The sequence below is a fragment of the Rattus norvegicus genome, chromosome 15 (genome assembly GCF_036323735.1).
Source record: "Rattus norvegicus strain BN/NHsdMcwi chromosome 15, GRCr8, whole genome shotgun sequence".
Classification (NCBI taxonomy): Eukaryota; Metazoa; Chordata; class Mammalia; order Rodentia; family Muridae; genus Rattus; species Rattus norvegicus.
Window position 1 is genome coordinate 21,406,927 of NC_086033.1, and position 25,797 is coordinate 21,432,723.

At 43.6% G+C, this 25,797-nt stretch overlaps 1 long non-coding RNA gene across 1 annotated transcript in view; it reads right to left on the reverse strand.

The window, feature by feature from the left end:
- Positions 1-1,664: 1,664 nt before the first annotated feature.
- LOC102547310 (uncharacterized) overlaps positions 1,665-25,797 on the reverse strand; it is a 40,978-nt gene continuing 16,845 nt past the window's right edge. The window contains exons 3-4 of the long non-coding RNA XR_001841295.3: positions 1,947-2,329; positions 1,665-1,743 (exon numbers count right to left, since the gene is read on the reverse strand). This is a non-coding gene — a long non-coding RNA (uncharacterized LOC102547310). The remainder of the gene's footprint in view (positions 1,744-1,946; positions 2,330-25,797) is intronic.

The window sequence follows — 25,797 nt, forward strand, 5'->3', positions numbered from 1 at the left end:
TGATAAAGATGTGGCACAAAGTATGACACAAGGCCTGAAAGTACCCACTTGTAAGTACCCTTCTCATGCCATGCAGTGGTCAAACGAGCTTCAAGAGGAAAAAGGTTCCTTGTATTTAGAATGTTATGTCATCAGATACACCTAATGACTTGGGGAGCTTGAAAGAACACCTCACAACCTCCTCAGGGCAGCTGGAAAGGCAGAGCACACGGCAGGAACACAGATGTTCTTTTTACCCCCAGTCTCCTGTATGATCTGGTTCTACTGTGACATAATGTCAGAGATAATATACTCTGGCTCTAAGGATCAGCTCAAGAGTCTCTGTTTGCCTGGTTTCCAAAGTGGGGCCCTAACTCCATGACTGTGGTTCCGAGTACTGTGGGCACCAATTAGAAATATGGAAACATCTCATTCTGTCCCTCCATCAGTCAGGATACCCTTAGCAACTTGATTGTAATAAGCCCTCCAGTGTCTGCTGCAGGCTAGCGTGAGAACAAGAGCCTTCTGTAGAAGTGCTCAGATCACCTAGGAACATTCCCTCGGCACTTGGGCTCTCAAACGGTAGAGAAAGTGAATGTTTGTGGGCAGGTAATAAAAGTGCCTTTCTTCTTCTTACTGAAACATTAAATGCCCCAAGGGTCTCCATTGAGCATCACCCTCATTATCGATATCTACCTTCCTAAGATTTGCTGGGTCAGCTGAGAACTGCAGCAGTGCTGTAACTTGATCTGGGATGTATTCGTCTGACACAGACCCCAGCTGACATTTATCTCCTGTGCACGCACACACACACATGCACTCACAGACACACACACACACATGCATTCACAGACACCCACACACACACACACACACACAGAGAGAGAGAGAGAGAGAGAGAGAGGGAGAGAGAGAGAGAGAGAGAGAGAGAGAACAAAAGTCCATGAGTTTGAAAGGGAGCAAGGGGGTAGGGTTTCATAGGATAAGTTGGAGAGAGAAAAGGGAAAGGGGGAAAAGATGTAATTATAATCTTGAAAACAAACAGATTTAAAAAGCGAAGCCCGAGGAATCGTTTCTGCATTTCTCCTTTCTTAGAATCTCAAAGAATGAAAACTTCTCCAGGAAATCCCAGAGGTGGTGAGAGAGCCTACAGCCTTGACCACAGAGGCAGGATGGGTGTTTTATGACTGTAGTTTCATTTCTTGGTTCAGAAATTGAAACTCTGTTGCAGAAGAGGCAGAAAGAAGCTCCTTTCTCTGCCTGAGTTTTGGATACAAGTAAAGCCTCCTCTCCCAGCTCCTCCCTAGGAGGCAGAGAACCTATTAGTTTGTATTTAGAGTTTCCTCTTTCCCAGAACAGCAGGTGTTGTCATCCCCCATCCCCTACCCCCTCCAGCGTTATCTCAGGTATTTGAATACTTGGTCTTGACTTGGTAGCTCTTTGGAGAGGCTGAGGAAGTGTAGTTTTGTTGGTAGAGTGCTTTGAGGTTTCTGAGCATTCAGAGTATTTTGAGTCCCATGTCTCCCCATACTCTAACTCCCACATCGCCTTTCCTACTTGAGATGTGACCTCTCAGGGATTCCTGCCACCAAGGCTGGTGCTTGCTGCTCCTCCTGCCCGGTGAGGATGGACACTTATCTCTCTGGAACCATAAGCCCAAAATAAATCCTTCCTTTTGCAGATTGCCTTGCTCATGGAGTTTTATTACAGCAGTAGAAAGGTAACCGACACAACACGTTTTTCTGTTTCACAGGAGCCATGGTTCTAAAAAAAAAAAAAAAAAGTCCACTGAAACATTAGTCTCTTTTTTAAAGTCAAAACAAACAATAGCTTGGATATTTTGAGATTAGAAATCCCCCTGATTCGCACATCCTGAAGTTCACTGTTAACAAATAAAATTCATCTGTCTTCAGAGCTGCTTTTCACCATCCATGAATTTGGGGGAGCCAGTACACTATAAAACTTACCTGCAAGGCCCAACTCAGAACACAGCGCTTTCCCGGCTCCTCCCTGACAGGTGAGGGATCCGAATCATGGCAACTGGAGGCACGTCATAGGCAGTGAGCTCCCCTCAAACACCATGAGCTGCCCTTCCCAACTCTCGTTTCATATCATGTGCTCTTCTGGTCTATTTACAGGGAGTCACGGTATTTTCATGCCTTTCTGCTTGCTGGTGATTTCACCCTTTAAAATGGGCCTCGTTGTAGAGAGGTGCTGGCCAGACTTCCCCTTCACTAAATGTTGTAAGCCTTTGAGACACTTGGCAACTATAAAATTAGGTCCTTTTTTTTTCTTTCCCAAGAACTTGGGATTTTCAAGGCTGCAGGAAGTCCAAAGACACACGTTAGACCTGTATATAAATATTGACACATAAATACACACCATTAATAAATGTTCCAAAGTTGTACAAGATTTCTACTAACTTGTTTACATATTTGCTGTTAGTCATAATCTAAAAATTACATTTACTTTATTTAGTTTCTAGTTTTTATTCATTTTAAAATAATCTTAAAGAAGCATTTATTTATTTATTTTTTTGGTTCTTTTTTTTGGAGCTGGGGACCGAACCCAGGGCCTTGTGCTTCCTAGGTAAGCGCTCTACCACTGAGCTAAATCCCCAGCCCCAAGAAGCATTTATTTTTATTCTATGCATATGAGTGTTGCCCGCATGTAAGTATATGTACTATGTGCATGCATAGTGCCTGAAGAGGCCAGAGAGGGTGTAGGGTCCCCTGAAACTGGATTTACAGGTGGCTATAAGGGACCATGTGGGTGCTGGGACCCAAACCCATCCAAATGCTCTTAACTATTGGGCTGTCTTTCCAGGGCCAATTAAGCAAGTATTACTGATTTAAAGTTTCAGGACATGCATAGTAGGGCTGTTTTCTCTTGACATTTCCTTGATTGGTTGAGTAACATGAGAGGCAGGTTATGAGTGGGACTGATGGTCATCCATTGAGAACCATGGACGCCTTGCCTAGCAAGCACAAGGCCCAGGGTTCGGTCCCCAGCTCTGAAAAAAAAAAAAAAAAAAAGAGAACCATGGACGTGTGGGGCTTTGCAGTAGATGATGAGGTTTAAAGACCCAGAAATACAATCAGAGGGCATAGTTAATATACTTCCTGATCAGATGAGAAGGATGGGCAGTTTGTCTCCATTCAAAATAAGGAAACTTTGGTAGTGTCCTCTGTCTTCCTGCCTCATGAGTCCTTTATGAGATCTGCTCAAGGAACAGGGTCTTTATAGCCGCATGAGGAAAAGGGAGGAAGAGTTCTTCTTTGGTAACATTCACAGCCAAAGAGTGCATATCATGCTCATGGGGTTCCCTGTTCCTCCCCAGCTTTTATCAGGCGGTTGTCAGGGGTGCTGTTAGAGTATGAAGGGCAAGGAAGAACTGGCAGGCTTCACCTCGCCAAGGTGCTCCTGCTGTGTCTAGACAGCCATGTTGTTAGATATTTCTAGAGAATTAGAATAGATTGATAAATAGATAAATCATCTAAGAGGAATAAATAATTCAGAGACTAAATAAATAAGAGAGGGTCCAAACATCAATAAGAAATATCAAGGCCCCCCCAGTGGAAGGAGAATTATCAATAACTAAGACATCACTCTCGTGATTGTAAGGGATGCATGTTTGGTAACTGCAATCTAATCTAATTAGTCTTTTCTGACCTGCTGGATACTTTCTGATTTATTTTCATATAAGCTGTAATGATCACCATGTGATAGTTACTTACACCAACCCCGATTGAGCCAATTAAAAGTTTTAAGTCCTTTCTATTGATCATTAGACCAGAAGGGGACTTGATCCCTTGAAAAGTCTCTTGGTGCCTAAGCTCAGCGATACAGAGTTTTTAAAGGCAAAATCCACACAGATACATCTGTTAGATGAGGGTCAGAGTAACCTTGAAACGTTCATTCCTGGCAGAACATAGTAGGTATTTCAGACATAACTGCCCAATTATTTCCGTTAACGCATCTGGAGCATAGTCAAGGCCACAGAAATCCCAAATGCGTTGCCAAGGCAGAAATAAGTGTTACGGGGAGGAAGGTAGAGGGGCCAAGATGTAAGCAAACACCAAATGGAGGCAGACCCAGATGGCGTAACGGTCATTCCTGGCTCTGATTTCTTTTACTTTCAAATCTTGGATCTTGGCTAAGGAGTAAGTAAACACCGGGTCCTGAGTCATCACTGAAACGCAGGCAATTCTTTGTTTGATGAAATTTAAGTGGCAATTTACTTCATACAGATAGTGTAAGGCCGTGCAGCACGGGACACCCGTGGAACAGGCGAGCCAAGATCCTGTGGGAGCAAAATCAGTTTCTGACTTAAGAATAACTGTGAGACAAGTATTACAAGAGGCAGGGAAGGGGGGTATATAAGCAAACAGGAGTCCTATTGTGAAAGCGTCTTAGCCTGAATGGATCTGGTCCAGGTAAGACAGTTCATTTCTGGTCCTGGTCTGGAACAGGCTTGGCAAGGGAGTGGCGAATCCAGGCAGATGTCCATCAACCTTGATGGCATCTGGGATTGTCAGGATGACAGTGTGAAGTCTTTCAAGGCAGGTGCCAGACCATTTTTCTGGAACTGCTTTGAAAAAGATTTATTTATGATTTCATGTATGAGAGTACACTGTTGCTCTCTCCAGACACACCAGAGGAGGGCATCGAACCTCACTACATGTGATTATGAGCCACCATGTGGTTGCTAGGAATTGAACTCAGGACCTCTGGAAGAGCACTCAGTGCCCTTAACTGCTGAGCCATTTCTCCAGCCCCGCTTCATAGAACTTCTGGATGTACACTTGGCCTCTGGGTCAGAATGAATGATGAGGCACCAAGGAGGGATCCAGAAGGGCATCTTGAACCCTAGAATGGACTGCAGCCTGGACCTGCAGGAAAGACTGTAGATACTTTAAAAGAAATGGATTAGTGACCTCCTCAATCCCCCCCCCCCCCCTTTAAATCAGTAGTCAGTAGGCCTTAGGTATGGAGTCTCCTGGAGGTCTGGCCAACTGGCCTGGGATAGGTCCAGTAAGTCCTCAGAGTCATGGAGGGGGCTCTTATCAATGGCACAGGGTTGAGACTCTGTACAGCAACAAAATGAGATAGGGCCAATCAAGCAACTGATATTGAGTGATGTGAGCATTTGACATCTACCAGCTGTGGTGGTTTGATTGAGAATATATGACCCCCAAAGGCTCATACATTTGAATGCTTAGTCATTTGCTAGACTATTTGAGCAAGATTAGGAGGTGCAGCCTTGTTGGAGGAGGTGTGGCCTTGTTGGAGGAGGTGTGGCCTTGTTGGAGGAGGTGTGGCCTTGTTGGAGGAGGTGTGGTCTTGTTAGAGGAGGTGTGGCCTTGTTGGAGGAGGTGTGGCCTTGGAGGAGGTGTGGTCTTGTTGGAGGAGGTGTGGCCTTGTTGGAGAAGGTGGGGCCTTTGAGGTTTTAAAAGTCCACATTAGGGCCAGTGTCTCTTTCTCTCTCTGCCTGCCTGCCTGCCTGCCTGCCTGTCTGTGTTTTTAGGAGCCTGCCTTTGTCACCATGCTCCTCCCATGATGACAACAGACTAACCCTTCTTTCCATAAGCAAGGCCAGTTAAGTGCTCCCTTTAATAAGAGTTGCTATGGTCATGGTGTCTCTTCGTAGCAATAGAATGGTGACTAGAACACTGGCCATCTGTCACTCTTAGGAGGGTTTCCGCAGTCAGGTTCTGGCCAGGGTGAGCTCATCAGCTTCCCTTACTTGTGTAGTAAGGTTGTGGCTATGCCACACAAACAGGATGATTACCTGGCAGCCGCTGTGCCCAGATATATTACAGTCCTTGCTAGGTCTGAGATAAAATACCTTTCGCAATGCTCGGAGTCTCATGGGTGGAATGGTTTAGGGACATCCGGTAACTAAAGCTGGGGCTTGTGTTAGCTCTCAGAAAGCTTGTTTCTTTGTTTCAAAGGCTGATCTCTCCAGAGTGATAGAATACAGGGCTTGGGCTTTTCCAGCAAACCCAGGAATTCAGAACCTGTGATAGCCCCACAGCCCCTGGAGTCTTGTACCTGCTTCTTGGTTTGGAGGCCAAGAAGGTGGAGGTTGGCTTCCATGCTGGCAGCACGGAGAGTTCTGCTACCTTGAGTGACTTTGTATCCAGATAGGAGACTTCAGCTCAGCACGGAGAGTGCTGCTACCTTGAGTGACTTTGTATCCAGAAGGAGACTTCGGCAGAGCTGAGTCTTTCCTCGGAGATGAAGCGTCTAGAGCAGCTGGAACGAGTCCTTTGTGAGTTTCACACAGGCAGCAGTGTTGGCTGCCACAGAATTTCATCTACATACTGGAGCACAGTTGAACTGGGGTGGAACACCCGGAATCTGGTCACGTCTTTTTTGTGAAGCCTCCCCAAAGAGTGTAGGGGGATTTTGAATCCTTGGGGTAGTCGTGTCCAGGTTAGCTGGCTCATCTCCTTCTTGGACATCGGAGAAGTCCATTCAAAGATAAATGTGGGCTGTCTAACCCGCACCAGGGGAATGGACAAGCAGCCATTCTTAAGGTTCAGGACTGTATAGAGCCGGTGGTCTGATGGGAGGACATTCGTGACAGTTGGGGACACTGGCTCTCTCCATCAGAGGCATTGTGGTAGCCACAGAGGAAGAAACAAGGGGTAGAAAGCCAGGAGGAAGTGGGGGAAGCAGGGACAAGGGTAGGGTGAGGAGGTGGATAGGATGGGGTTGGGCCGAATGGATGGGCCTGAGGTTACAGGGGAGGGGATGAATCTGGGCGAGGTAGAAGAGGCAGGGATGGGTAAGATGGATTGCAGACAGGGGAGAGGGAGCCCAGTAGAGGGCTCTGAACTCTGACCGCAGGAGGACTGGTAGCAGGAGGCCTGTGACAGGGAGCCAGGAGCACTGGACTCCCTGTTAGTGAAGCAGCCTCTGCCTGCTTCTACCTCCCAGTATCCAGCGGTGCTACTGCCGCCAGGCCCTATGCAGAGCTGAAAGTACCGTCCCCCTCCTCCGCCCGCTTCCAGGCTCCCTAGCTTTGGCAGGTCCTTTTCCTGCCGGGAAGGAGCAGGGGCTGTTGCACCCAGGATGGGGTTGGGCCAGTCATTGCTAGGTGAAGCAGGCCCAGACTGGCGTTCACCCAAGGACCCCTTTACTGTGGAGCCCTGGGCTAGAGGTGTGTAGCTCCAGGACCTGATGGGTTTGTCTGGAGATTTCTTATCCTGGAGAGGAAAGCAGTCTTTGCAAACAAAACGAATAGCTAAAAACAGCAGAGGTTGCCACCTATTGTCAGAATCTAGAAAAATCAAGCAGACCTTCACTCAGAGTCAGCTCCCTTTTTGGGGATGGTGAGGGATGGCGAAGGTGAGACAACTCCCTTCTGGGGACTGGGAGGAGGGGGGGTGGGCAGACGTGTGGGAGGGTTGGGGGGGGGAGATGAGACAAAACAGAAACACTAGCGGCAAAATCAAGAAATCAATTAAACAACTCCATGAGTCAAACTTGCCTGACACACATTCAATCACTCACACATGGATAAATGGCTGGTTATTTATTCAGGCAAAACAGAATCTCTTATGAGGGACAAAAGCAGGATAAAAAAAGAATTCCCCACTACTGGCACCCCAGTTAGTGTGGAGGGCTGGAAAGAAGTTCTCATCAGAATTTTCCTTCCTAAACCAGGAAAAGAGCCTTGACTTTCTATCCCTCTTATCCAGAAGAAGGAGAAGGGTGAGAAGAAGAAAGAGAAGGAGAAAGAGAAAGAGGACAAAGAGAAGAAGATGACTCGACTCTCCTTTAGGCCGTACCTCATTTATCCAGAAAGTTCCCATGAGGCTTATCCTCTTCAACCAGAACCAGAACTGAATTCAGTACGTAGACCTCATCCTAAGAGCATGAGCAGGATTCTGTTTTGGTGCTGGGAGCCTGGTCACTCTAGTCCTTTCAGGACTCAGTGAGAAGAGTTGGGCCCTGGAACAATTTGTTGGGGTATCTCCCTTAAAACATCTTCCTGGCAGGGCAGGAATGAGGCTGAGTCCCACAGAACATGGGGGAATCTCGCTGTGGCCTCCAATGTCATGATCCACATAAGACAGTTACTGTCAACCATGATGATTAAACCAATTAAAGAAGTTTCAAGTCCTTCTTATGGATGGCCAGACCAAGAGGGGGCTTGAGCTTTCAAAAAGTCATCTTGGTGCCTAAGCTCAGGGATACAGAGTTTCAAAGGCAAAACAAGATACTTCAGTTAGGTGAGGATCAAAGTAACTCTCTGAACGGTTGTTCATTTCTGGCAGAGAATAACAGTTACTTTAGACAGGACTTGCCAATTACTGATTAACAATATAGTTAAGGCCATGAGAATCTCCAATGTTTTACCAAGGCAGATGTCAGTGTTGTGGGGAGTCTGATAGAGGGGCTGAGAACTGCCCAAGCAAAGCTGTGCCAGAACAGGAGGGCATTGCCTTAGCCATTTCAAAGCCACCTTACTCTTTCCTATATAGGCAGGCACCTCCTTCACTAGCAGTGAGAAGAACTAAGGTCCTGAGAGCCCAGAGAATCACTCTAGTAGGAACCATGTTGTTCTGTCAAAAGCATCGTTCCTAGAAAAGTGTTGAGACATATGGAAAGGTACCACCAAGAGAAGACATATGAGGTACAGCATCAGGTCTCAGAGCAATAAAGCGAGGGGTTAGAGGAAATCTCGGAGATGGTTAGAGGAAAGAGAGTGAGCTGTCTGTCACACCATGGGAGCATGGCGGTTTCAGCCAGAGTAGACGCTAGAACTTCTTGTCCAGGAAGAGAATGGACGTTGAAGGAAAGCAATGCCTAACAGTTGGACATACCCTGTGTCCTGCCCATATCTCTCTTATCTCTCATTCTTCTTTCTCTCTTGCTTTTTATCACCCTATGGGGGAATCTGAGGGCCTATAGCCATTGTTTGATGGCTTTCTTTGAATGTCAGGGGCTGGCTGAGCATGAGTTGAGAGGTGGGAACAATCCCCCTCAGGCATTCCAAGCCTGTAGTCATAGATTTCAGGAAAACCTTACTTAGCTGCTCACTGAGAAACACAGGGTTTTCTCCACCTCCCTGGGTCACTGTCAGCCTTTGCAAAATATACTGCTTTGGTAATATATTGTTTCATTCTGTTCTGCAAACACTGAGTCATAATTGGTACCTGTTCCCAGTGCTTGTTAGAGACTGACCTGAGAGTTGCAGTTGGGGATTAACCTCAGGAAATGCTATTGCCTCATCAGAAAATTGGGTTAATGGCTTTTTGTTGATCTGCCTACCCATGTACAGCACCCCAGATATAGGGTTTCTTCATCTGTATTGCAGCAATGTGGAAAGGGGGGCTGAGAAGTCCTTTGTGGACACTCTCAGAACCGTGTAGAAAAATCCCTTTAAGATTTTTGTAGACCAATATTTCTGTAACCTATCTCAAGTTGTAACTACAGCCCTTAAGAGTCTGAGGCAGGGGGACTGGGATGAGATTGTGGCCGGAGTGTGGGCTACATAGCAAGAAACTGTTTCAGAAAATAAACAATGGAAAGAGAGAGAGAGAGAGAGAGAGAGAGAGAGAGAGAGGGAGGGAGGGAGGGAGGGAGGGAGGGAGAGAGAGAGAGAGAGAGAGAGAATATGAATTCATATGATTTTTTGTCCTATGAAGGGGGTGACCCCTCTTTCCAGGGAGCATTAGTTAGAAAAAGCCGTACGGAGCTGGGGATTGTGGAGAAGAGAGATTGTTGGTAGAAGATTTCTTGGTGTCTCTTAGTTAGGATGTCCATGGCAGTGATACAACACCATGACCAAAATTAGCTTAGACCAAAAATAGCACCTTACACCTTATAGTCTATCGTGCAGGGATGTCAGGCAAGGATGTGGAGGAAGGAACTGAAGCAGAGACCATGGAGACACACTGCTTACTGGCTTGCTCTACATGGCTTGCTCTTAGCACTTAGTACCACCAGCCCATGGGTAGCACTGCCCACAGTGAGCAGTGCCCTCCCACATTGATGTGCCCACAGGTCGGTCTTGTGGGGGATTCTTTTTCCCATGAAGTTCCCTTGCCTAAAAGAACTCTATCTTGTGACAAATTGACATAAACCTTGTCAGGGAGTGGTGTTTAGGACACAGGAAGGGGTGAGAGTGTCACCAGGATGAAGTCGTCTTTCCCTTTTTGCAGAACTCACAAGCATTTTCCTATTGCCTGGGCCTTAGAAGTCTCTGGTCTATCCTTTAGCCTATGAAGATTTGAGCGTATGGGATCTGGGTTGCTTTCCATTTTCTAACTGTAAATATTATTACAGTTTATGCATCCCTGCTTTGGTTAAGTTTCCATATTCCAGTTTGTACTTGGGCCATGTTTCTGCACAAAAGAGGACCAGGAGCCAGACAGTGGTGGCACACACCTTTCGTCCCAGCACTTGGGAGGCAGATGCAGACAAATCTCTATGAGTTCAATGCCAGCCTGGTCTACAGAGTGGGTTCTAGGACAGTCCCATTTACATAGAAAAAACAAAACAAAAAGCAAAACAGACTGGGGACCTTTTTTGAAATGAGTCTGCAGAAAGTTTCATTCCAGTGCTTGAGTATATATATTTCAAAAGGGTGGGAAAGACAGCAGTTCCCAGGGTCTGGGGTGGAGAGAGGGAACAGCATTGTCTAACCACACAGGTCTGGAGAGGCGTGTTGTTGAATTTTCTCTGAGGGAAGCTGGAAGTCGAGTCCCAGCGTGAGTCTTCACCCGCGTCCAGATCCTGGATCAGGCTTCCTGTCTCACTTCTGACAGAGGTTATTCCAAGGCCAGAGTATGTAAACCTGTGCAGAACAGCTCTGTATCCCTGAGCACTCCCAACATGGACTGTAGAGAACATGACCCCTGCGTCTTTTCAAAACTGTTAATCATTGAATACAATTGATTCCTTCTCACCAACTTTTACCTTCTAAAGATTGGCTGTCAAGCCTTAGGCCACCTGACTTCTTTCTCTTATGACATACAGAGGTATACACAACTACTCCATTATAGTTCTGAACACTTGGAGGACCGAGGGCCTTTTGTTTTTGAGACACGATCTCACTATATAGCTCTGGGAAACTTGTTATGCAGGCCAGGCCGGCCTTGGTTTCCCAGTGATCTGCTTGTCTCTGCCCCCTCAGTGCTGGAGTTAAAGGTGTACACTGTCATGTATATACTTTAAAAAAGTCAACAGAATAAAAAAGTTACCTAAAATGCTTGGTATTTCAATGAAAACGTTAAAGTCTAGAAAATCTATTGATATTTTCAAAACATCCATTTGTTTTTATCTACATAAGACAGCCTCATTTGCCACATGTTTCCTCCCTTCTTGCTAGAACTTGCTTCTTGAAACTCTTTTAGTATGAGATGGTTTATAACACTTTATGCCCTGGATGCTTTCTTTTCAGTCTTTGCCCTTCCCCCACCTTTGACAGGACCTTTTATATAGCCCAGGCTAGCCTTGAACTCTGAATCCTCCTGCCTCTGTGTAGGTTTACGGTTATACCTATACTCCTAGCTGTTGAATCCTACCCCCCTTCTTCTGTGTCTTATGTAGGCACTTAACACACGTGCAGGTATGTGCACCCATGTGCATGCAAGCAGAGGAAACAGAATGTTGGAAATGATGAACTGAGATCACCTTTTTGTTTGTTTGTTTGTTTTTTGAGTCAGAGTCTCTCACTGAACTGAAGCGCATCATTTTGACCTGCCAAAGAGCTCCTGTGAATGGCTTATCTCCATCCCCAACTCTGGGGCTATCTCAGCATGGATATGCTAAACCTTTCATGTGGGTGTTGGGGATTTGAACTCTTGACCTCTTTCTTTCACAGCAAGAACTCTTATCTGTTGAATTTTCTTCCCAGTCCCAAGTCATATTTATTTGTTACAGTTTTGTTTTCCTCTTGTCAGCATTTTTTTTTAAATCTGTTTTATCTGTAGGCTCTAACTATTGGAACTAGAATAGTAGAAAGAAAAATGTTTCTCTCCGATACTTTAGCAACTATTGTAATGGTTTGAAAATGTTTGGCCCAGGGAATGGCACTATTTGGAGGTGTGGTCTTGTTGGAGTGGGTGTGTCTCTGTGGGCGTGAGCTTAAGACCCTCATCCTAGGTGCCTGGAAGTGAGTGTTCTGCTAGCAGCCTTCAGATGAAGATGTAGAACTCTCAGCTCCTCCTGCACCATGCCTGCCTGGACACTGCCATGCTCCTGCCTTGATGATAATGGACTGAACCTCCGAACCTGTAAGCCAGCCCCAATTAAATGTTGTCCTTTATAAGACTTGCCTTGGTCATGGTGTCTGTTCACGGAAGTACAACCCTAACTAGGACAACTATGAACAGGTAACTAGCTCTTTTAATAGACTCAACTAAGGAATGTCCTCACTTAATTTCATTACTTCTTGATACAAACATCCTTAGTGTCAAGAACTAAGTCCTGTGTCTTCAAAATTGATGTGCTGGAAACTTAACTCCCAGTATCTCAGAATGTGACTGCATTTGGAGGCAGGGCTTGAGAGCTAAGTTCAAACGAGGTCTTTCGGTTTAGATCCCTCTCCAGCACAGTTGGTGTTATTACACAGAGAGGAGAGCTGGGCCCAGAACTAAAGGAGGATGGGTGAAGACCACAGAAAGGATGGCATCTAGGAGCCAGGGAAAGGGCCTCAGAGGTCACCGACTTGCCAAAACCTTCCTCCTGGACTGGAAGCCTTCAGAACTCTCTCTCTTTCTTTTCTATTATCTTAAGGCACAAAGTAGATGGTACTTTTTTGATGGCACTCCTCAAAAACGAGTACAATTAAGAGTTATTATAGAGGTTATGTTTATGACATCAACTCCCCCTGTGAATTTGAAAGTGGATATTGTGTGTGTGGGGGGGGTCTTTTTATAAATTTACCTTGATATCTCCTAAATTAAAATGAGTTAATGAGCTTTTTACAAACTATAACTCACAGAATTTTATTTTAAGATCTTAAATTTTTTCCTTTCCCTCTTCTTCCTCCTTTTCCTTCTCCTTTTCCTTCTCTTAGTCCTCCTCTTCTTCCCCCTCCTCCTACTCCTCCTCTCCCTTCCCCCCACTTACAATTCCTTGAGAATGAGCACTTACTTTAAGGTGACTTGGCTAGGTATTTGTAAGGGTTTATTTGTTCCATAAAATTTTTAAGTTTCCATGATGTTCCAAGTAGGTAGATGTTTTGGATACATGAATGAAAAAAAAGAGTTTTCTTGCTTGATAATAAATCTCATAACAATGCAGTAGCATTTTAGAAGGCATTAAGTATTAGGGGAAGTGGAGTAGGCTGAAGGAGCTGGAGGCAGGGCTAGTGGGCTCACGGAGCAGGGCATGTTTGAGCAAGTTTGAAGGAAGACAGGGACATATTGTAACATATTGTGGACATATTGTAACATACATACTTGGGTAAAGAGAAATTTGGGGCAAAAATGTATATGTGTGTGTTCCAGAAACCATCGCAACTTTGGCTCTGAATGAAAAGTCAGGTGCATCTTTTGGGCAAAGAAATGACACCAAGAGGATCGCAAAGAAGATGGCTCTCCCCGGGCTGAGATAAACCAGGAAGGGACTGCGGTGATGGCACAGGGGTTAAGAGCACTGTTACTCTTGCAGAGGTTTGATTCCCAGCCATTGCAGGGCCGCTTACAGCTGTTCCTAACTCCAGTTTCAGGGAATCCAGTGCCTTCTTCCGACTTCTGCAAGCAGTAGGCCCACATGTGGTGCACAGACATTCTTGCGAGTAAAATACTCATTCATACATGTAAAAAAAAAAAACAAAAAAACCCAAAAAACAAACAAACAAACAAAAAAAACCCCAAAGAACAAAGAACAAAACCAGAACAAAACAAAAAACACCCAACAACAACAATGAAGTACATAGGAATAATACAAAGTAGAAGCAGAATGTATTGCTATAAGCCTGGGGAGGGACGGCGAAGGCTCAGATCAAGGAGGTACTTAATAGAGGTCATGGGGAATGGTTGGATTCTGGGTAGACTTTATAATTCAAGGCCGGTAGGATCCCTAGTGAGATTAGAGAAAGGACACAGGAGAGGTATAAAGTATGCTTTGTGTGTGTGTGTGTGTGTGTGTGTGTGTGTGTGTGTGTGTGTGTGTGTGTGTGTGTGCGCGCGCGCGCGCATGTACTAACCCGAGTGTCAGAGACGCCATTAACTGAGATGAGGAAGACGGGGGAGCAAGCTTGAGGAGCTGGCACTCTTGGGAGTTAACCTCAGACAGGGTAATTTGTTGCTTTTGCTACCAAGTGAAGGTAAGATTAGATATTTGGGTTACTTTTTTTTTTCTTTTTTCTTTTTTTCGGAGCTGCGGACCGAACCCAGGGCCTTGCGCTTGCTAGGCAAGCGCTCTACCACTGAGCTAAATCCCCAACCCCAATATTTGGGTTACTTTTAATGCACATTAATTAACCTGATTGCTCTTCCAGCACAAGCATGTGATTAAATCGTATCATTCTAGTGTTAGCAGAGGGAGGCTAACACTCCAATGCACACAAGGAATAGGTAACTGAGTTGGGATTTGAAATCAGGGTTTGCTCTCAGGATTTTCAACAGAGGTTTTGAAGGCCTGAGTCCTCTTCTTGTTCTTTAACACCACACACATGCACACACACAAATCATTCAGGCACCCCCCCAGCAAATACTATAGACACATGTCATAACTTTACCTTCTGTTGTGATTTCAAATTTACAGGACAGCTGAAAGACTAGAGTAAGGAGTATCCTACACAGCCACCATTTACCCGTTGATCCTGTTATACTCAGTGCGCCTACCCCACCTGGTCACAGCTGGTGATACATTGTTATTCTCTATTCTTTTTCTACATATAACTGGATACACCTGTGTGTGGTGTATTCCCATTCACACAAATGACCCCACAAATGAGTAGATGGATAGTCTTTTACAGAAATGTTTGAGTTTCTAACAAGTCTCTTTCCCTTTACCTCAGATTATGTAATAAATACAGTATAAATGGACAAATTAGGTGGTTTAACTTTGAAGCAATATTTAAATCTCATCACCTGACCCATCTATGTTTTTAGACTTAGTTACTTTTTCCAAAGATAATATCATGAATTGCAAAATTATATATACACACATGATTATTGCATGTATAATTCCAAACACACAAATAGATATACATAAACCTCTTTGATTAAACCATTATAACGTAAGCATTACTTTTGTAACTCTTGTAAAATCTGTCACAGGGCTCTGTAGCTTGTTTGGAGGAACATAGTTTTTACTCTGCCCTTAGTGAATGCCAGGTACAAAGGCTAGGTCTCACTTCAGCTCAGATTTTCATGATAATGGCTGTTCATTCTCTTCAATCCAATACAGTGAAAACAGATGGCTTTGTAGGTAGTGAATTATTACACTAAGGGGATATGATTATCCCACCACACCAACCATTACATTGTTTCGACATGTGACTTGAAAGAGCAATGGGTCTCTCAAAGTTTATAAAAAAGCTCAGAGGTATGGAAAACTTTTTCCTTTAGCTGTAATGGTAGGTAAAGTCCTTAGATACCTTTTGAATGTCACACATGGGCTTTGTTCAGGAATCAAATTCAGCTCAAGTACTTAGTTACCTGAGCCAGTGACCAAAAAAAATTAAATACAAGTATCTGTTCTTTTGGCATCTGAATCCAGTCCCAAGCTCACCAACTAATCCCCCTAAAGCTCTGTCCTCTCTCAGTGCCTGGAAGCTGGAGGGTTAACAGATCAGTAGCCCCTTTCTTCCTATGTGGGAACAAATAAGTCATAAATTAGCGAATAAATCAGAATATTGTTTGGGCAAAAAAACAAAATGCACAGAATACACCCCAACAGTCAAATATTTCTTCCTTATGTGCCAGAATGAACTACTTATATTTAAAACAAAGACAAGGCTCAAGTAGCTCTTTCTCTCAAATGCACAAATATAGTTCTATTTCCAGAAAAAAATTATCTGAAATGAAATAACATGTGTGGTCCTGAATGTAGGATGTGAACATGTGCAGGCGCAGAACTCAGCTGTGCAAAGATGTGGAGTCAGAAGCAGTTGGTTTTCCACCTCTGTTTTTCTTCCTGTGGCTTTAGGGGCTTTTTATACTCCATGAATTTAAGTGTGCATGTGCACATGCACACATGTGCACACTCATGGGTGTCTGTCTCTGTCTGTTGCTCTCTGTGTATGTGTCTATCTGTCTCTCTTCCTCTCTCTGTGTATGTGTCTGTCTGTCTCTCTCCCTCTCTCTCTCTGTGACTGTCTCTGTCTCTCTCTGTGTCTGTGTCTGTCTCTATCTCTCTGTGCGTGTGCATGCATGTGCATGCACGTCTGTCTGTCTGTCTGTCTGTCTCTCTCTCTCTCTGTCTGTCTCTATCTCTGTGTGTTTGTCGCTCTCTCCTCTCTGTGTCTGTTTGTCTCTGTCTGTCTCTGTGTCTGTCTGTCTCTGTCTCTCTTTTGTAGGATGATGTCATACAGGTGAGGCAGGTACAAGATAGAATGAGGCCTGTCATTGGACAAGAAGGAAGGATGGGCAGGAGAAAAGTTTTATAGAGGAGGAGGAGACTGGAGCGAGGGAGAGAAGCAGTAGAGAGAACATGGAGGCTGATGTTAAGGATCCTCTCTATACATTTACAGGCTGTTATGAATATTCTTTTTTTTTTTTTTTTTGTGGTTCTTTTTTTCGGAGCTGACCCAGGGCCTTGCGCTTCTTAGGCAAGCGCTCTACCACTGAGCTAAATCCCCAGCCCCATGAATATTCTTAAGGGATGGATGTGTACAGGACTTTGTATGTTTAGGTGGGCAATTATATCTTATCGATTGGATCAGAGGTTATTGTGTTGTGTGTTCTTTTATGTGGCGATTGAGTTATGTGGCAGCTGAAGACACTAAGCCACTATGGAGTTGGGATGTGTGTTTCTGGCATGGTGGCAACCTCCCTTGGGAACTGGATGCGTAGAGAGATTGCTGCCAGGCTCAGAGAGAAGCCATCGGCAGTGTGATATGGGGTGGAGCAGAGCGGGTGAGACGCTTTGCTGACTGAGATGAAGATGTCTAGCAGACATCTTGGGGCACTGCAGTGCCAGATCTAATGTGGGATAAAAGAAAGCATTTTTATAATTTTACAGCAACACTCTGTCTCTGTCTCTCTGTCTGTCTCTCTGTCTCTCCATCTCTCCGTCTCTCTGTCTCTGTCTGTCTATCTGTTTCTCTCTCTCTCTCTCTCTCTCTCTCTGTGTGTGTGTGTGTGTGTGTGTGTGTGTGTGTGTGTGTGTGTTTGTGTTTGTGTTTGCATCCTGCTTTTTGCCTTTGCTAAGATTGACTGCTGGTGATGCCCAACCTGGGTGGGAGCTTTCTTAAGTAACCCTTTGACAGACACAGAAGAGAAGACTGAAAGCTCTCTGCTCACTTTTACCTAGGAAAGGCCAGGGTGCCAATCTGGTTTTCACTGACTGCTTGGATCCCCTTCCTCATTCCATCACTCCCCCTGTGGGAACAATGATTTCAAAGGTTCACATAAACGATGTGCTATCCCTTTGAGAAACTTCCAGTAGCCATGTGTCACCATTTTTGAGAGACTTTCAGTCATTCGGGGGCCACTTCATCTATTTGTGTTATTTCCTTAAAAACTTAAAAGTCTCTTGGTAAAAATCATAAGGCAATCAGTCATCATGATTTAGGGGAAGGAGTCAAGTTAACTGTTGGCTTCCACACAAGCAGTCCAGACCTGGGACTCACATGGTGCTACCAGAAAGGAAAGTGCTCTTAACTGTTAGGTCCCCCTAGGTAGAGTTTACATTAGGTGGGGAAGGTGGGTGGACAATACCTATATTTTGATTTCTTGAAAGTTGGCAGGCAAAAGGGTTTCCAGTTTGTTTCTGGTTTATTTGTTTGGGGTGTTGGTACTGATCCAGAATTCTTGCCCTTGCTGGCAAGTGCTTTGCTGCCACAGAGCTAAACGCCCAACTCCAGGTTCCCGGTTGAACTGTGTGAGGACAGTCAATCTTGGCTGTCCTACTTATGTGCACGTTATCAGGCAATGTGTGTCTGGCCCACAGAATGGCTGAGAATGGATGTGGTGATAAATCAGAGATATGACTGGCAAGTCGCATGGGAGGTGTAGAAGTTGACACAGTCCTCTGCTTTTCCTGGGCCAGGTTAAGAGAAATAATCAAATCCTGGTTGGAGTTGCCTGGTTGGGGGAGGAGAGCCAGTAGTCAGTCAAACTTAAGGTTCCTGGAACCATCTCTAACCCAGGTTTGGCCTAAGTGTAGTGAGGCCATTTTCTTTGAGCAGATATCTTAAAGAGTGATTCTAATAGGTATTTGGTGTCCCCCTTTAGTGCACCTCTGGGGATCGTGGTTGTCACACCTCTTGGCCAAGGTGTTGCTCTCCCTCTACAAAATGAGCGTGACCCTTTCTCACAGTTATAATTTCACTACATTGAGCTGATGGGTCAAATGAAAATGACATGGTGAGGTTAACCATTTCAACACAGTGCATTATTGTACATTCCCTCGTACAAGAGAATCCAGGTGGCTGAATCAGAATAGACAGGAGGTTCCTAGGACTTTGTTTGTTTGGTTTGCTTTTTAATGGACACACAGAACAACCCAGCCAGGAACTGTCATCCGAGGAAGAAATAAGGACACCATGAATAATCAAGGTTGAACCCTAGATTTTCAAAAGGTGTTATCTCTTATTCTGATAATTTTCCAGAAGAAACCAAGAGAGACAGACATTTAATTATTGGAATGAAAGGGAAAAGGATTTAAATAGACCTTTTGAAAGTAGCCAATGACAAAATGCATATAAAGCTATGCTCTAAGCCAACTCTATTTATATAAATGGCCAGTGGACAGCACATGACTCAAGGATCAATGTTTTGCCTGACCCTGCGAGTCCAAGCTTATTTTTATATCCTCTTTGAGATAGACTTCTTTCCTCTTAGATATGTTTGTGCTATAACACACTCTGTGGGCCTATGATTCTAATGTGTTATTTCACCATTGATAACTGCTAAGGTTTTTTCCTATTGTTATTTATTAATTTTTTAAAGATTTGTACATGTGTGTGAGTGTATATATGAGTGTGTATGGATATGTATGTGTGCATATGTGGGTGTGTATGTATGAGAGTATGTGTGTTTGTGTGTGTTTATAGATATATCTGTGTGAGTGTATGTATGTGTATATATGTATGTGTGTTTATATGTATGTATCTATGTGTGTGTGTGTGTGTCTGTCTGTCTGTCTCTCTGTCCGTCTGTCTGTCTTTTGAGCTGGCGCTACAGGTAGTTATGAGCCTAATGGCCTTTATCCTACTAGGCCTAATTCAGTTCGCCACTGTCCTTGTATGGCCTGACCAGCCAGTCCCCACCAGACTCCAAATGTTGGGCCTTTGTAGGAGTTGACAGCGCAAAAGTCCATAGGCCGAATAGTTCTTTTGAACAACAGAAATTTATTTCTTACCATTCTGCAAGCTGAGAGGACCAAGATGAAGTTGCCAACAGATTTGGTGTTGAGTGAGGGTTCATTGTCTTAGACTTGTGGGGTCCTTACCAAGTATTTAGAGAAAACTTCTTTTGGACTTTTTATTTATAAGGGCTGTAACCTCATTTATGAGAACAAAGTTACTCAAACCTCACCTTCTAAGATAATCTCCTGGATGATCAGGATTCAGTGTATGAATTTTAGACTGTAGGATATCTGTAGGATAATTATCTGTAAGATAATTTTATAGCAGGTGAGATAATTACTTGTGCCTGGCTTTATTCCTTCTTAATCCGAGATGAATATCATTGTAGAGTGTTATTGTTAGAATATGTAGAGGTCATACAATAGAGGGAAACCTTAGTTAGAAAATAATTGATAGAGACTCCCTTAGTGTGTTGAGGTTGCTGTAATAAAATACTGTAGATGGAGTGGTGCATACACAGGATGATTTTACTTTTCACGGGACTGGAGGGTGAGACGTCTAAGACCCAACTTTTGGCAAATTCAGTATATAGTAACGGTTTGCTGACTGTATCATGTATCCTCACATGGTGGACAGATAGTGGTCTTTCCCTGATCTGTCTTATAAAGGTACCAATTTATTAACAGGGGGTCCCCCTTATGTCCCAGCCACCTAACAGAGGCTATGTTCCTGACACCATACATTGATACATTCCAACAGATTAATTTTTAGCTATAGACTATGTGGTTTATAATAAGAAGGTAGATTGGAAGAACCTGAGCTTCATAGAAGATCCCAACTGCCCTGGAATGAAAGGGTTTTATTAAAGCTAGAGGTGTTATAGCTCCAGAGATTTTTCTTTAAAAAAAAATAAATGTTTTCCTGTGCAATCAGACTGAAGTCTATTCAAGTCCCTTAAGTAGAGAAAGCCTAAGTCCAATTGGAGAGATACCAGAGACCAACATTTTACCATTTTCAGACAATACAAGGAGAGCCTGAGCCCATGAGTTCCAAGTTTTTCAACTTTTAGAGAATCACATTATAGCCAGCAGTTGGGGGTTTAATAGGCAGACCAGGAGCAAAACAAGAAGCATCCTTGTTGCTGCCTGTCTGACACATTGTTGAGCATGTAAAAGCATTAAATAAGACTAAGACTTGGGCTATAGGGACAGTTTTACAACAGAACAACCAGATGCACCTATTCCGGTCATTAACTGCTAGGAGGAGTATTCTTTCAACGAAGGCAAGTATAGTGTCTATAAATAGAAAAGACATTGAAGAAAGAATTGTCCAAGTTAATAAAGTATGGGGTTAGTGATGGTTAAAACGAACGGCTTGATTTTTCCATTTCACCTTTCATTGCACAAGGGGAACACTCTGTAAGCCAGGAATCACTCTGTCAGTCATGACTGATGCTCAACCATCTACATTACCACTGCTCCAAGGACAACAAGCTTCAGGTGGTGGGCTTCTGTAGAAATTCTCAGGGATTCCCTAGGAATGACTCCCATAGGTCCATATATCTGAATGCTGAATCATCAGAGATTGGTACTATTTGAAAGGATTAGAAGGATTAAAAGGGAGGCCCCTGTTGTGGGAAGGGTATCACTGTGGGTGGGCTTGGGAGTTTAAAAAACCCATGCCAGACCTAGTTTCTTTGTCTCTGCCTATAGATCAGGATGTAGAACTCTCAACTACTTCTCCAGCACCAAGTTTCCTGCCATGATGATAATGGACTAACCTCTGAAATTGTAAGTTAGTCCACAACTAAATGCTTTCTTTGATGAGAGTTACCTTGATCATGGTGTCTCTTCACAGCAATAAACGTTGACTATGGCACCATCCTTACCAGTTACTCTTGGATCTTTCATCAAGAATATCCTTTCTCCTTTGGGACACTCTATACACTAAATTAATCACGAGGATTATTGAGATCAGACTATGGCCTATTCTAAGTTACTCTGTATTCTATAAAAGTCTGCCTCTTACAAGCAACTTTTGACTCCATTTTGAAGGGGAAGGACAATGGCGGTCCTCAAATGGATCCAGAAACTGCAACATCTCTCAGGCACCCCTGGTTTCACTTTGCTTTTCTGTTGTTGGGTTAAAACATTCTGACCAAAAGCATCATTAGAAGGAAAATGTTTATTTGGATTATACTTCCAGGTCATAGTCCATCACTGAGGGAAGTCAGGACAGGAAGTAGAAACTGTAGATGTATGCTGCTTGATGTTTTACTCTGTCTTCCTCTCTCCTACCTTTCTTTCCATTTACTCTTTCTTTTAGATCTATTTATTTATTTTATATATAGGTGTGCTCTATCTGCATGTACACCTGCATGCCAGAAGAGGGCATCAGATCAAATTATAGATGGTTGCTGGGAATTGAACTCAGGACCATTGGAAGAGCAGCCAGTGCCCTTAACTACTGAACTACCTCTCTGCTACCTTTCTTCCACAATCCAGGCCATTTGCCTAGGAATGGTGCTACCTACAGTGGGCTGGATCCATTCACATCAATTATCAATCAAGACAGTTTCTCACAGACATGGCAACAGGAGGTTCTACTTTGCATCAAATATAAAATATAAAATAAAAGCTAACCAGAACACAACCGATCCAGAATAGACTGATAAATGGATGATTATTGGGAGTAGAGAAGGAGCCACTCTATATATTTATTGGTGTGTGTCTCACAGACTGGCAATTAGAGGTGTCTTAGTCAGTCTTAGTGTTAGAAAGGAAAGCATTTAACTGGGCTCATTTACAGTTTCAGAGGTTCAGTCCATTGTCCTCATGGTGGGGATTGGCAGGCATGGTACTAGAGAAGTAGCTGAGAGTTCCACATTCAAATCCATAGGCAGCAGAAAGAGAAGAAGCAGTGGGACTGGTTTGGGCTCTTTGAAACCTCAAAACTCACCCCCAGTGACACATTTCCTCTAAACAGTAAGGCCATACTTCCTAATCCCTCTCAAATAGTGCCCTTCCCTGATGACCAATTATCAAAATCTATGAGCATATGGGGCCAACTTCATTCAAACTTTCACAAGAGGGGACTGGCCCTGACGTTTCTGCTCAGTTTGGTTCCCTACTGTTTATGTGGCCTGCCTGCCCATCCTCATGTTAGCCAATCTGAACCAGGACCTGAACCTGTTGTGTCCCGCTTCCTGACCCCTGTTTGAGCTTTTCCATCTCATCTTAACTCTACAGCTTGGAACTCAGGCCCTCACGCCATCAGCTCCAGCAGCAGCTGCTCCCTGGCCCTGCTCTGCTTTCTTATCCATACAGACCCTCTCAACACATTTGTAAGCTCTTGAATCTCACTGCAATCCCTTTAAATTATATTTATTTTGTAACCCAAACACGTACGTACAGATAGATAGATGTATTTGCTATGCGAATATGTGATATGAGAGTTCACATTAATAACTGAGATTTGAATGAGAGAACCTCCATTTGCCTTGGCCAGATTACCAAGGTAGGTGGAATTCTATGCCAAACTGCTGCCATTGAAGTTGTTGACCTTTCTGAGCTTGGCATTGCTCAATAGGTTCTGACCTTGTGGGAACACGCAAATATGTTTGTTTAGGCTACTGCCAGATTGCACCCCCAAGAGGATTTATTATGCAAATAAAATTACCAGAGTGCATATTTTCCCTTTCTTGAAAGATATAGGGCACCCTTTACTAAGAACATATCATAAGTAATCTCAACATCGACTTGCAGGTATCTTTCAGACCAGGTCAAGCCCAAGTGAAGTGGCTTCAGTAGTGTCAACACGGAAGTCATACCGACAGGCAGTGCTATTAGGATTGAAGTCATGATGGTTAAAATGGACCCATCTGAAGCTCCAGATTAAGTCAGACAACACGCTCTAAAGTCAGAAGCTAAAGAATACTTAAATAGTTAAAAAGTCGGGGAACTTAACGAAGACCCATTGTATTTTCTGCCATTAAATGTAAAAAAATCCTATCTCTTCAGCTGAAAATTGTCAAGAGTCAGAGCTATTTAAGCATTTTTTCAGCATCCCAGGGCCATAAATAAAATAGTCATTCTCGTTTAAAGTATAATTTGATGCTAATGGTTATGCTGCAATACAATTAAATTATGACTCACTTGGCTTCGGATCCCATGTGTTACAAGGGGCAATCTTCAACACTGCTCTGCCTTGGACACCAGCTGCCAATGACGTTTCCAGGTCACATGTTCCTGTCCAACTGGGTACAAATTCAAAGGGTTGCTACAACCTCCTCATGCTTGATAATTTTTTTACTCATGTCCTTTTTAGAATTAAGAACAATATTATACTCACAATTACACTTTTATTATCAAGGACTCAAATCGAGACCAGCCAAATGAGTTGAGACTGGGGAGGGCCTGAAACACAAAGCCTTCATGTGACACTGGTTAAGTCACCCTCCCAGCAGCCACCGAGCTCTGGCTAGGGCATGCCTCTGAGTTCTTGTCTAAATCTTGCTCTCAGGGTTCTTTCACTGACCATGTGATTGAATTCGGTCTCCACTCACCCACATGAGAGTGATCAAGACAGGTCAAATCTCTAATTATTAATCACATGGTTGATCTTTCTGGCGAGTGATGGGCTCTCATCCCAAGTCACCTCAGGTCTTCCCATAAACTCGTATGATTTAAGAAACTCATCAATAATAGCAAACAATACTCAGGGATTTCTAAGGATTTAGATTGATTACTTTTTGGGAACCAGAGGTAAAGGCCGGTGACATTCTTTATTATACAACAGGTTACCTTTTTTTTTTTTTTTTAAATATGGGGCAGCCAGTGTAGAGGAGGAATTGGAGAATTAAAATTAAATTTCTCAATATACTTGACCATCAATATCCGTCTTACAATCTCTCACCTCACCCTACCATTTATACTGGTATCCAGTATAGGATGTATAACCTGAAAAACAAAAGCCAAAGGATCCTGGCTCATTCTTAGAGCCCCATTCAGACATGAGCAATCAATCCAGCACACCATGGGATGACAAAACGTATCCCAGAGCAAGGCATCTAAGGTCCTCAAGCTTCCGTTCAGGCAGATCCGGTTTCAAAAGCAGGAAGGCAGAGCTAAGCATTCTGTGGCTTCTCCCCTAAGGCATCTGGTGGAAGGGAGCTAAGACACAACACCATGGCTTGCTCTGAGCCTCTTTGGAAGCAGTAATGTAATATTGAATTTTCCTCATTGTAGAACCCCTTTATTCATTTTGTTACTCTTAGCTATGGCTCTGCCTTCTTGGAGATGTTAGGTTGACCCAGTACGTTGATCTACAGTGCAGGAAGCAATATTACCTTAGCAACCACCTCCCACTAGTTGACCCCATTCATTAGAGTTTGTTTGTTCTTTCTAGCAATGAGCAGGCAATATTATTGTATTTGTGGCCAGTGGTAGTAAATTCAAACTCAATTTCATCTTTGGTACCATTAAGATTTTATTACTTATTGATTACTACATAGTCTGAAGACAAATGACAGTATGTATATATTATTTTGTAATTGTAGATCTGTGTGCTTCTTTTGTTAGCATCCCATTTAGGTTCAAAATAGTCAATTCTTATTTGCCTTCTGAGAAAAATCAATAACACCCCTGATTGGCTAGGCTCTAGGGCTTCATTGAGACTCTCTCTTGCAGCTCATGAATCTCAGGCAGGACTTGTGGCTCTGTTCTCATGCACGGCATAAATGATTGTCCCTTTGTTGTTTTCTAGGGGTGAGTTCTGAAAGCAAACGTTCTATCAATTTATTGTTTCACGTGAGAAAGGCACATGATTTCCAAACAGAAGTTGTCGTTTGCTTTGAGGTAGGATCTGATTTATTCAAAGGTGGTTAAATGTCTTGGTTTTTTTTTTTTTTTGTTTGTTTGTTTGTTTGGTTTGGTTTGGTTTTCTTTTGTTTTTTTTGGCAGAGTGTAAACTGGTTTAAAACTTTACCAAACTAGTAGTAAGAAACAATTGGAAAATTCCTAGGCCTTACTGCTACCACATGTAATGTGTTTCTAATTTTTCTGGAATTCCTCTGCCGTCACATGATCTAACAAAGTCATGGAAAACCAAATCACTTTTCTATCATCCTAAACACGAACTGGTCCTGGCTTGTCTGCTCATCTAAAGAGCACTTGTTTGTTTATTTGTTTGTTTACTTATGTGAGCGATCTAGACAGGTCCTTAGTGCTTAACTTAATTTCTTGAGATTTATCAAACGGCAATTGTTCATTACGGCCTCTTGACTTGGTGAGGAAACTTGCTGGCCTTGTCTGAGGGTAACACATCGCCGCATTGGTTTAGCTGGTTTGGCTGTTGCCTGGTGTGGTGACCCA